Below are 12198 nucleotides of genomic sequence, written 5' to 3' on the forward strand. Positions count from 1 at the left end.
AACTAATTTCCTGCCATTTCCTGCGTAAAATATTAAAAAAATTCACTAACACATGGGATGGAATTTGTTTTATTTGATACAATGTCAAATATTGTATTGTATTACATTGCTCTATTATTACTTTTTTTACCTTTTCTTGTTTCATAGTATGTAATGGCAGAGATTAAGGATTCATAAAGTACAACGCAATCATATAAACAGAAATCTATGCATTGTTATATGAAGACAAGTCCAGATTTTGTGGCCAAGGTTTAGCAAATTGTTTTTATTAACATAGCAATTATTATATTTAAAAAATATTTTTATAGCAATATATTGGGGGGGAAATTTTGAGCATATTTGATTATTGGGAGGGGGGTGTGTGTCGCCCAATATATATTATAATTATTATAATATATTATAATTACGGCCTTGTGTCAATGAGAGATTTAGAGCTTTGGTGACTGCAGTAAATAATAACAGGACACACAGAGAGAGAGAAAGCACACTTAATCAAACAAACTGAGTAAAATTTGGAAATATAATGCAATGCAACACAGAGAGTCGGTCAACACACAATTAACGCATAGCCTGGTCGATTACATTCTTACAAAGATTGCTCAACTAAGCAAGAGAATTGAAGCAAACGTGATCAGGCGAGGACAGGAGGCAAGGCCCCGTGTGGTTAGGCCCCACGCTGTAAAGTTCCAACCTGGACATCGCTTCCATGCTCGCTGCTACTCAATTGACATCCCTACGAGAGATAGAGCGAGGCTCTACCTCGGTAAACAACAACCACCACAACCACCACCACCACAACCATCACAACAACAACCACCACAACCACAACAACCACCACAACAACCACCACCACAACCACCACCACAACCATCACAACAACAACCACCACGACCACAACAACAACCACCACAACAACCACAACAACCACAACCACAACAACCACAACCACCACAACAACCACCACAACCACTACAACCACCACAACAACCACCACAACAACCACCACAACAACCACAACCACCACAACAACCACCACAACCGCGATGAGAATTTCTCAACTCGAATTTCAGTTCACGCGTGAAGCGGCAGCTTCATGTTTCCTCGTGACGTCACGCGGCAGCAGGTACCGTGACGTCACTTCCGGGGTACAAGACACTCTCCTCCCACACTAAACGGACGGCTTTAACGAACACATTATGTTAATGAGCGTGCAGTCAACGGGCGTAGCTTTGCCCAAATAAGGATTGGCACCGGAACAGAAATCGGCAGCGGCCGAACGGAGGTGACGTAACGCTCAAGAGAGCGGTTGTCGGGTGTGGCTGACATGACGTCACTAGCGAGGCCAACCGCCCCCTCGCGTTTGACGCGGATGAGGTCATGCTGAGCGGTGACAGAAGGGGAGCGGCAGTGACGTGGTGAGCGCCTCGCTCCCGACCAGCCGAGTTCCATTCCCGCTCGTGGCCAAAACCGCCAGTGACGATTTTCTGAACCGGTCCTGAGCCTCCCCTACGTCGACTCAACCTCAAATGAGTACCCGGTGCGGTGTGTAGTAAACATCGCTACTAGGGAGACAAAGGCGGCCCGGCGTGGTGCTGGTCACCCACCCCCTCGTGTGCCGTCTCACCCTTAATAGGTGCTCGCTTACAGCATTTGCCCCAACAGTCTGTGCAGGCTACACGGGGGATCTTTGTATTTATGTGTTGGGAGCAAGTTTGAGTGGCGTGTAGCCGTGGGAGCTGAACGGGCGCCTGCTGCTACTGACAGTCGGTGACTACGGTTGGACAGACGCTGATAGACAGACAGACAAGACAGGCGGACAGACACAGACAAGAAGAACACAGAGAAAGATAGACAGAGAGACACAGGCAGAGAGAGACACAGAGGGGAACAGAGACACAGACGGACAGAGAGATGTGCCAGTTAAAAGGGTAAAACCTATTCCTATATCTTGTTTCTGGCAAAGGAGGTCTCATAATGTAAATGCTCACCCCGAGCCCTCAATACTCTGATAGTGCGCTGTTTTTTTAGTTGTACGCCTTTTGGCGTCTTCTGGTCCAACACCAATGGAGACTAGGCTCTAAGAAAAGCTGTCTCGGGTGTGGACCAATCAAATTCAAAGACAGTGCATATTATTATCAGAGTTGTCTTTTTTGTTTGCATTTTGACTGCTTGTGTTGTGGTCATTGCAAACATGATGCCTTGAATAAAGGTGTCAGTTTTTGTGCCAGTTAAAAGGGTAAAACCTATTCCTATATGTTGAACAAACTTAACTCGCTCCATTGAAAGATTCCTCAATCTTTGCCCATCCCCAGAAGTCGTTCTAGTTTCTAATTATTTCATTGTGTGTGGTGTGTACGTGTAAGCAATGTACACAGCTATGAACAAGATCAGCAAACAAGACGTCTTTCATACTTTGGTTCTTTGGGTAAAGTCACGCAGGTAGAAAAAATAAAATAATAAAAAATAAATCGCGACGTTTCGATCGCAACACGAGCGGTCGTCCTCAAGTGAAAACATCCAGACATTGTCGCGGCAGAAGTCACGTGAGCTACGGCACGTGACAAAGATAAGGTGACCCCCCCCCCCCCCCGCCGTGGCTCACCCCGCTCAGCTGAGCATCGTTTTACTGCGGTGGGCTCACGCGAAATTGATTTCTGTAAGACGAAGGTACTTTGAAAACCCACTGGCTACTCTCTTTTATATAAGCGCACAACTTCATCTGTGACGAACGCTGTACTTTCCATCGTTTTCATGCAGGGGCTCTGCAAATCTACGCACCCCCTGCATGAACAGTGGAGGCGCAGGGACAGACGTTCGATCGCGTTGGAATCGATCTGCAGACGGCGGTCTTCTCGCACGGCCATCTCTGTGTCACCTCATCTCGATCCCACGATCCCAACCAGGTGAAAGCCCGCATCGAACCGAATCCCCGGCAAGACCATCTACTTAACGACGTGAGAAAATTCACACCAAATGTCGTTTTCAAATAAGTCTTCCACATGTAAAATGAGATAAGCTTTTAATGAAGAAATACAATGATCTAATTCAAAACAATACAATTCTAAGCTGTTTCATTTTAAAACTTCAAAACGGAGCATCGAGAGCTTGCATGGAGGTGTCGTTCGTGTGCAATTTTTTTCGTGACTTTCCTGGCCCAAGGCCGTAAATGGTTGTGAGGGGCGCCGCAGGCGGTCAGGCTTGCTTCAACCCTTGGTTGTGAACATCCAGACATTAATCAGCAAGGAGCATTTCTAGTCCTCGTTCACGAACATATAAGACGTCATGAAAAATTCTAATGAGTGTTGTTGTGGGGAATGTATCTACTAGATGTGCTCTGCCTTGTAACCGAATACAAATCTGTACCAAAAATGCATTTCAAATGTGCTCTTAAAATTACCTCCTTGCTATGAAGCAGATCAGCAGACACGACATCTTTCATTTATCGATCTCTCCACGAAACAAAGGAATGTTTACCACAAACTATATCTAGCACAGCCTTCTGAGAGTGCATCATTGATTCAGTGCAAGCCACCTGTGGACTCTTATTGGTGCACAGCGTATCAAAAGCAGCCGGGCTGCTTCAACCGATAGTTTCGAACATTCAGACGTTAATCAGCAAGGAGCATTTCTAGACCCAGTAAGACAAAATCTACGTCAACACGTAATACAAAATTATAATTCGTGTTGTAGAGAATGCATCTCCCCTACGTGTAACTTTTGAGTGGTATGCCTTGTAACTGATTAATGATCCGAGTGTGCTCCCTATTTCAAAGAAAAAGAGTTGCTCCAGAGGAAGATGCTTCCTGAAAACACAAAAATACCCTTTGACCTGTATCACAAGAACAATGAGTCTCACCTGAGTTATCTGTACAGGTTACTTCCAAAACACACACTTTGTCCTAACATCACTTATTCAATGTTTGACCCTTATAGACAAAATGATACATGTACGAACACAATCAGACAAGCATTAATTATAAATTATTGAGTCATTTTAACAAAATTTTATTACTGCACTGAAATATACTGTATCAGGTTACATCGTATTAACAAGAATATATTTTTAAAAAAATACACACCGTCTGCTTAACAGTGTATGTACAACATACTATTGTCATTAAAAACGAGTAGGCCATTGCATGCTGGCGTCTGGGTCAAAATTTACCAAATTCTAAACATTACCTACAAACTCCACAACTGAGACGCCACATCAACCATCGCCCCCTACTGACAGGCTCTTGTCCACATGCAGGCCGGTGCAGGGCCACCACCTTGTGCCACACAGGGGCTGCTGCTACTTGGGGATGCTCTTCGAGTGTTTGAGACGAGATACGATAAATAAACTCCGAATTGCCAGAGGCGATTAAGCAAGCACCATATAAATGCAATTATTAGAACAGTGAATGCTTGGGAGCTTATTGGCTCTCGCTACTGGTTTGAGATCTACGCAACCCACAGGTCCACAAAGACTGGCCGCTCTTACCCTGCAGGTTGCACCTAGGAATTGAGTGTTCAACTTCACATTCTTGTCATTGAAGGCCTGTGACAAAGGTGCATCTATTGGAGCGACATCGTCTCTGCCTTACACATCTACCGGGTCTCCATTTGACTTTGTATTGTCTAGGAAGTCCACCCACACCTCCACTTCCACAAACTGCTGGGAGTTGCCTCGCTCTGCCTCGCAGTCAGAATTCTCCTCCTGCTTCACCTTGCCTCCATCGATGTGAAGGTCCGATTTTGGAGTTGAATCTTCATCTTCACATTTGACCTTCACTTCTGCGCTCTTCACCATCACTTCTTCACATTTCACCTTCACCTCTTCATATTTCACCTCTATACCTTTAAAAGTGTCCAAGCTGGGATTTTCTTCCAGTTCTTGATTCATGAGGGATGGGCTCATTGCAGCACTTTGACTTTCACAAGCTGATTTCAGACTCCACTCCTTGTGGATCTTCTGATGCTTGTGAGTTTTCTTGTGTTTTTGAAGATGTGGTGACTGTGAAAACACCTTCCCACACAGACTGCAATTGAAGGGTTTCTCTCCCGTGTGTGTTCTTTGGTGTACATGAAGATTTGATGAACGTGTAAACGCCTTCCCACACACACTGCACTTGAAGGGTTTCTCTCCTGTGTGTGTTCTCTGGTGTGCTACAAGAGCAGATGAATCTGAAAACGCCTTCCCACACACACTGCACTTGAAGGGTTTCTCTCCCGTGTGTCTTCTCTGGTGTCTTACAAGAGTAGGTGACTGTGCAAACGCCTTCCCACACACAGTACACTTGAAAGGTTTCTCTCCCGTGTGTGTTCTCTGGTGTGTTACAAGAGTAGATGAAAGTGTAAACGCCTTCCCACACACACTGCACTTGAAGGGTTTCTCTCCCGTGTGTGTTCTCTGGTGTACATGAAGATTTGATGAATCTGAAAATGCCTTCCCACACACATTGCACTTGAAGGGTTTCTCTCCCGTGTGTGTTCTCTGGTGTGTTACAAGAGTAGATGAAACTGAAAACGCCTTCCCACACGCACTGCACTTGAAGGGTTTCTCTCCTGTGTGAGTTCTCTGGTGCAAGGTCAAATTTCCAGTACGATCCGTGCTGTATGCACACAGGTTGCATTGTTGCCTTTTTGTACCGAGCTGCGCCGAGTGCCTTTGCTCCATTAGACAAATTCTGCAGAGGAAGCAACAGAGGAAGCGACAGCTGCAGACAGAAAAAAACGTATGTCCACACCATCTACACGTCAGTATTGATGCACAGAGGAATGCATACACACAGTCACACGTGACTTACATGTCTATACTTATTCATATATTCATGATATAGTGAAAAAGTGTCCCAAATTCATCACAAGGGCTGTTATGGCACACAATGAGAGGGCAAATGTCATAAACGTGCCTGGAAGCCCTCGTATCTTCAAAATGAATGTTAACCCAAAACTCCGAGCACACAATTTCGGCTGTCTGGCTTTAAAAGAAATATTAATGAAAGCGAAATTCAGCTGACATAGCAAAGGGTGTTGAAAATAATACTATTTGTGTTGTGCAGAAATGCATAAATTAATGTTCAATTGCAACTTATAGGTGTGAAGCCAGGCACAGATGTCCTTGAATGCTGGGATGGACAGTTCCGACTTCAGCTGCACGTGTGCTGTGATAACTTCCTGACTCCATTCTTACAAAGAGTTCCATAGAAAACTAAAATAAACTGTTTTGATATAACCGCCGTGCTCAATATAGTTAATAGAGTTTACTGCAAATACAAACTTGACCCTGTCACACACTCAGAGGTGGAGCCAGGATTTTCAGGTAGGAGGGGCAACCCCTTCAGCAAATTAAAAATGATAGTTGTTAGTAAGTAAGGAGTTGTTAGTAAGGAGTTGTTAGTGAGTAAGGAGTTGTTAGTAAGGAGTTGTTAGTAAGTAAGGAGTTGTTAGTAAGGAGTTGTTAGTAAGTAAGGAGTTGTTACTAAGGACTTGTCCTATGCTTTTTATTCGATGCGTGTGATAGGCATCACGCTCGCTGAAGGTGTTTGCCATCAGGGAAGTCGTGTACTGAATACGCAACTGCACACAATTGTGAATTTGTGTCTGTTTGAAATGTTCAGCATACTTCCAAACATGCTACAAACTTGACATTTGTAATGTGGGTAGCTTCCAGATTGGACACAATGCACAAAGTATTAAAATATATTTTTGTATTTTAGGGGAGTGGGGGAATTGACCATGGAGTGTGTGGCGTCAACCCGCAACACAGATAAGGGATTATGAAATTTGAAATTCATCCAAGACAAGAATCCAAGTCCCAGGCGAAGCCAGGTAGTGAAGCTAGTTACTAATAAACCCCAATGATCCGATCGAAATTAGGGATTTCAATCGGACCATTGGGGAAGTACGTGCCACCACACCCCCACTGGCTCCACCACTGTCACACACTGGCATGGTTCACAGGTGGTGGTGTGTCCAGACCCACGCCTGGCCACTTTCACCTGCTCAGAATTAATGCTTCCTCACTCCACCAAGTAGAGTGAACACCGTCACGCCTCCAGAGTGAACACCGCCACGTGTCTAGAGTGAACACCGCCAAGCGTCTTGAGTGAACACCGTAACGCGTCCAGAGTGAACCCCGCCACGTGTCCAGAGTGAACACCGCCACGTGTCCAGAGTTAACACCGCCACGCATCCAGAGTGAACACCGCCACGCGTCCAGAGTGAACACCTCCACGCATCCAGAGTGAACACCTCCACGCGTTTAGAGTGAACACCGCCATGCTGTTGACAAGCCCCACCTTGTTGTTATTGTTGTTGTGGGCAGGTCGCTTTTGAAAACAAGAGGAGTACAGCAGTTGAACGCGGGCGTGGCCTGGTAAAAAAATTAAATAAAAACTGTGAATATTTAAAATAAAACAAAGTAACAAAGTAGCAAGCCAGGTGAAGAGAAATTAAAACTTAAGCAAGATAGTCTTTGGTTCTTTCGGTAAAGTCACGTGGAAAAAAACTAAATAAATAAAATAATATTTTCAGTTTCATTTATTTGGTATAGCTCTGTGAGCCCTTCGGCTCTTGAATCGGGTGCAACCGCAACAAACAAAAAACAAAAACACGAACAAGAAAACATCTTGAAGTGACTATGTGACTGTGCAAATTAGAAAATCCAGGAAAAAACAGCAAAATATTCCAGAAAAAGCACCGTACACCAACGCTGTGTGCAAATAGCATACGACGTTTCGATTGCAACACAAGCAATCATCATCAGGTACAAATGAAAGAGAAAACAAACCTAGAAAACTTAGAAAGTACTGCAATACAACACAAAGTCGGCTAACATAACAGTCAACAACACCCCACCTGGTTGATTACGTTCTTCCAAAGATTGCTCAATTTGAGAGACAAAACACAGACACAGAGACACAGAGAGATAACACAAAGACACACAGAGAGAGATACACACATAGGCAACGCCTCTGTGTCGAGGCCTTAAATAGCGAGAGAGGGGGGGTAGAGAAATTAGCAAGTCATTGCAAGGCCGTAGCCATGGAGTCAACATTGGGGGGGGACCAAATTTTCCAGGGGGTCTGGGGTCCCCCCCCCCCAGAAAAAAATGTAATTTGAAAACTAATTTCCTGCCATTTCCTGCATAAAATATTTTAAAAATTCACTAACACATGGGTTGGAATTTGTTTTATTTGATACAATGTCTAATATTGTATTGTATTACATTGCTCTGTTTTTTCTTTTTTACCTTTTCTTGTTTCATAGTATGTAATGGCAGAGATTAGGGATTCATAAAGTACAACGCAATCATATAAACAGAAATCTATGCATTGTTATATGAAGACAAGTCCAGATTTTGTGGCCAAGGTTTAGCAAATTGTGGTTTTTATTAACATAGCAATTATTATTTAAAAAACATATTTTCATAGCAATATATTGGGGGGGACATTTTGAGCATATTTTATTATTGGGAGGGGGGTGTTGTTGTATATGAGCCTTTTCTAAAATTGATATTAACAATAATATTTGTGTTATATATATTTTTTTACAAACAAACAAAATAATCAATAAAACCCGTAAGCCAGGCACACTAAAAACCAGATGTCGATCATAAACAGACCATTAAAAAATAAAGAAATAATAAAACTCTCGAGGTGAGCATGTTAGCAGCTATCTGTGAAGATCTCCAGATGAACAAGAGTTTGATGTGCCCTAAGGGAGGTCACGCAGAGGGAAGCCCTCCGCAAGCCAGAAACGAGGACGCCCACGGGTTAAACCATATATATTTTTTTCCTTTGTCATTAAAATAACGGTTCAAATTTAAAATGCAATAACAAGAATAAGCTAAAGTAAGCGGTCCTTGCGCTCACTCCAATCAAGACCAGGCCACCAGATACATCAGTGAATTATTATCCAATAATTAATTCGCGATCAAATGATTTTCACCTTTAATACTTTTACTGTTAAAACAAAGCTTGGAGACAAAATACCGAGTCACATCAAAGGTTATCGAGAAGGAATGAGGTGAACGGGCAAACTTACAAAAGAGTTTAAACAATATCCCAAGCAACCCCGACCACCTTTATCACAAGGGGCCATCTGGAAAAGCCAGCTGGGTTTGATGAGGAGACACACCCCACCCCACACATGGCAACCAGGCAAACAAAGTTTTAAAGAAAATTGCAATATAATATTAATAATAACGTGTTAACCTTAAACGATATTCCATTATAGAACCTTACAGAACCAAGGGATATGGATTCCAACAATCTGGAAACGGACCTCTTAAACTCAGGATGAAAATTATTTTTCTTTCTAATAACTCCATCATATCAATGCGAACCTCGGTAACCCGAGAGGGGTGTCGGGAGGACGTAGTTACAAACACGAGTCTTGGCGAACATGGGACCAAATGATATTTGAGAAATATAAAGTCGAAAGTATAAAGAGATAGGTACTCCCGACCACCTTTGTCTCTCCCGAAGAGCGCGAGAGAGGAATTTCACGCCAGGGCAAACAGATCGTTATCGCAGGAGCCATCTGTACAACCACACGAACTCACACACACAGACCCCGCCCCCCCCTTTTCCACTGCGCAGAGATAATTGTCTTTGAATATAACGGTCAGCCGCATTTTCAAAAGTCAGTGAAGTTAAGTCAAGAGTCAAGACAGATCAGCGAGTCAAGACGTCCACAGGACGAGCAGTCGCATGGAGCGGCTGGCTCCGAGCCTCGCTGAGTAGTGATGATCGCTGAGTGGCGATGTATCAACAAAAGTGAGCCATACAGCAGTGGAGGAAACCTGCTGTCAGCGAACCAGCACGGGCGCGTTCGCGCACTTCAACAGAGAGAGCACGTGCGACTCAACTCACTCAACTGAAGAAAAAGCTTGGCCAGCCGCCAACAAAGTATCAGCGAATCAGCGCTGAGAGCGCTCGAGCATCTCCACGAGGAAAGCACGTGCAACGTGGCTCAACCAGCAGCGGAAAAGCACGAGCAGCCGCCAACAACTTCAGCAAACCAGTGACCAAGCGCGTGCGACTTGAGTCATACAGCAGTGGAGGAAACCTGCTGTCAGCCGCCAACAACCTCAACAAAGAGAGCGCGTGCGACTCGGCTCACTCAGCAGAAGAAAAACTTGACCTGTCGCCCGCGAGCGCAGCGTCAGATACTACAGCAGGGGAAAGAGCGCGCACCGGCGCAGCTCATCCAGCAGTGGAGGAAACTGCTGTCAGCGAATCAGCACGGGCGCGTTCGCGCATCTTCAAGGAGAAAGAGCGCGGCCAGCAACGCCAAGCAAGAGCGTGCAGCAGCTCAGCCAGCAGTGGAGAGAAACTGCTATCAGCGAACCAACACGGGCGCGTTCGCGCATCTTCAAGGAGAGGGAGCGCGCGCCACCAGCGTGCCATCAGCACCAGCACCAGCGCGTGCCAACAGCGCGCCACCAGCGTGCCACCAGCACCAGCATTAGCACCAGCGCGTGCCAACAGCGCGCCACCAGCGTGCCACCAGCACCAGCGCGTGCCAACAGCGTGCCACCAGCGTGCTACAGCGCGCAACTTCGCGTCACCAGGGCTGAGAGGGCAGCGGCCCCGCACTCAACACCCATCGGCGCGACGACGGCGAGCGTCGTGCTGACTCATCCAGCCAGCGGTGGACAGAAACTGTCAGTCGTTCGTATGCCCCTCCCCCACACTCCCTCCTCACTCCCCCACCGCTACACAACGAACAAACATTTTTTTTTGACAAGGAAATCAACCTAGGCGTTTGCTCAACGCAAGAAATCAACAACCCTCCCATTAAACATACAAGACTCATGATAACTGCGTCAACTATTAGCTGATAACGAAAAACATCGCCACCCATTGAGTTACATTGATGAGGCAATCAGAATTATTTCAGTCGAACGCTTTAATTGCATAATCGTTGATGAATTAATGAACGAACATCGCCGTGGTACTGTGCTGACGATTTCAAGCATAATAATTTCGCATATTAGAATGTGTTAAGGATTGGATACGAATCAAAGACCGAGTGCCATGTTGTGTAACAATTCAAGTATACGAGTTTGCATATTATAAAGTTAAGGTTTGATAGAATAGTTCGCATGTTTTTAATCTCTCTCTCAACAACCGATCGATTGCGCTACGCGTCGGGAATTAACCACAGGTGCCGCTATCGAGGTGAAACAACGCAATCGTGATGGTATCATGTTAACGCTGTGTTGAAATTCCAAAATCCCGAGATTGAGTTTTCATATTATCCAAAAATTAAATTTAGCTAGAAATAAAATTGATTAAAGCAGAAGGTTTGTGTGTGATTCTTCCTGAAATTCTGCATAATATTGTTCTGTGTATGAGATCTGAATCCTGGGGACCTATCATAAGCACACTATCACCACACATAATCCATAACACACATAATTCGTAATGTTCAATCGAGAGTAATCGTATCCTTATCGATAATACGGAATTAAAGAGCAGAGTCGAATCGACTCTCTCTCATTCATGCTCACAACGCCTGCGTCACTGCATACGATAAATTGCGTCATTCCAATTCATAGCACAATCCTAGTCACCGAGGCTCGACCTGATAATCCATAACGACCTGCATTATCCTAACCACGCCCACTCGCATAAATTAATACGATTATCTCTCGAATCAGTATAATTTATGCGCATAATTACACTAATTAACAAAATTTCGGATAAATTATGCAAATTTCAACTTTCATTTAATTTTCATTATTTTCATCAATTTTCATAAAACATATATACAACAGTGTGTGTCGCCCAATATATATTATAATTATTATAATATATTACAATTACGGCCTTGTGCCAATGAGAGATTGGAGCTTTGGTGACTGCAGTAAATAATAACAGGACACAGAGAGAAAGCACACTTAATCAAACAAACTGAGTAAAATTTGGAAATGTAATGCAATGCAACACAGAGAGTCGGTCAACACACAATTAACGCATAGCCTGGTCGATTACATTCTTACAAAGATTGCTCAACTAAGCAAGAGAATTGAAGCAAACGCGATCAGGCGAGGGCAGGAGGCAAGGCCCTGCGTGGCTAGGCCCCGCGCTGTAAAGTTCCAACCTGGACATCGCTTCCATGCTCGCTGCTACTCAATTGACATCCCTACGAGAGAGAGCGAGGCTCTACCTCGGTAAACAACAACCACCACCACAACAACCACCA

General features: G+C 44.4%; 1 pseudogene; it reads right to left on the bottom strand.

The window, feature by feature from the left end:
* LOC142906897 (uncharacterized) overlaps positions 1–12198 on the bottom strand; it is a 28839-nt pseudogene that overhangs the window by 15345 nt on the left and 1296 nt on the right.

Source organism: Petromyzon marinus, chromosome 71, assembly GCF_048934315.1.
Source record: "Petromyzon marinus isolate PM22_M1 ecotype Great Lakes invasive population chromosome 71, UKy_Petmar_22M1.pri1.0, whole genome shotgun sequence".
Taxonomy (NCBI): Eukaryota; Metazoa; Chordata; class Hyperoartia; order Petromyzontiformes; family Petromyzontidae; genus Petromyzon; species Petromyzon marinus.